A 643-nucleotide genomic window follows, 5' to 3' on the forward strand; every position below is an offset into this window, starting at 1 on the left:
TCAAGACAATATTCACACTCAATTCTGTTCCATAATTCAAGATGTAAAAAAAAAAGCACAGAACAGAGAATCTGGGAAGTAGAACTGAACTCTTACACGCGGTCAGGATGGAATATTTCATGTCTAGTGTATCTGAAACACTCACAGAAATAGAAGCAAATGATCACATGACAAATTTCATGAAAACTTCAACAGAAATGCCATCCGCTCTCCTTCTCCCCAGTTGTGATGCAGGTCAAACACGGAGCGACCAGAGCTCCCCTATGGAGCTGAGAGGTGAGCACAGCCAAACCTGCGCAGCTCTCGCAGAAGCAAGGAGATTCTCTCCGCCAGCATGAGGACCATTTTCACAGGAACCAGAGAAGAGGCATGAGGGAGGCTCAGGGAGGCCAGGCTCAGCAGTGGACTCAAGAGAAAGAGTCTGGGCTGCCCACCAATGCCTGGACCCTCCTCTGCTCCTCCTCCTCACTTGCTGCCCAGGTGCTGCCCAGGCCCTGCTCACAGGCTCAGCCCCCACAGGACCCTGAGCATGACCCTGACCTCTGCCCAGAGGGTACCAGAGGTGGTGGGACCCAGAGAATGAGCCCCTAGAGGACTTTTGTCCACTGCAAGACTCATCTGACCCTATTACTGTGCCCTCAAG

The sequence above is a fragment of the Enhydra lutris genome, unplaced genomic scaffold, assembly GCF_002288905.1.
Source record: "Enhydra lutris kenyoni isolate GAN:26980312 unplaced genomic scaffold, ASM228890v2 scaffoldscaffold699, whole genome shotgun sequence".
NCBI classification, from domain to species: Eukaryota; Metazoa; Chordata; class Mammalia; order Carnivora; family Mustelidae; genus Enhydra; species Enhydra lutris.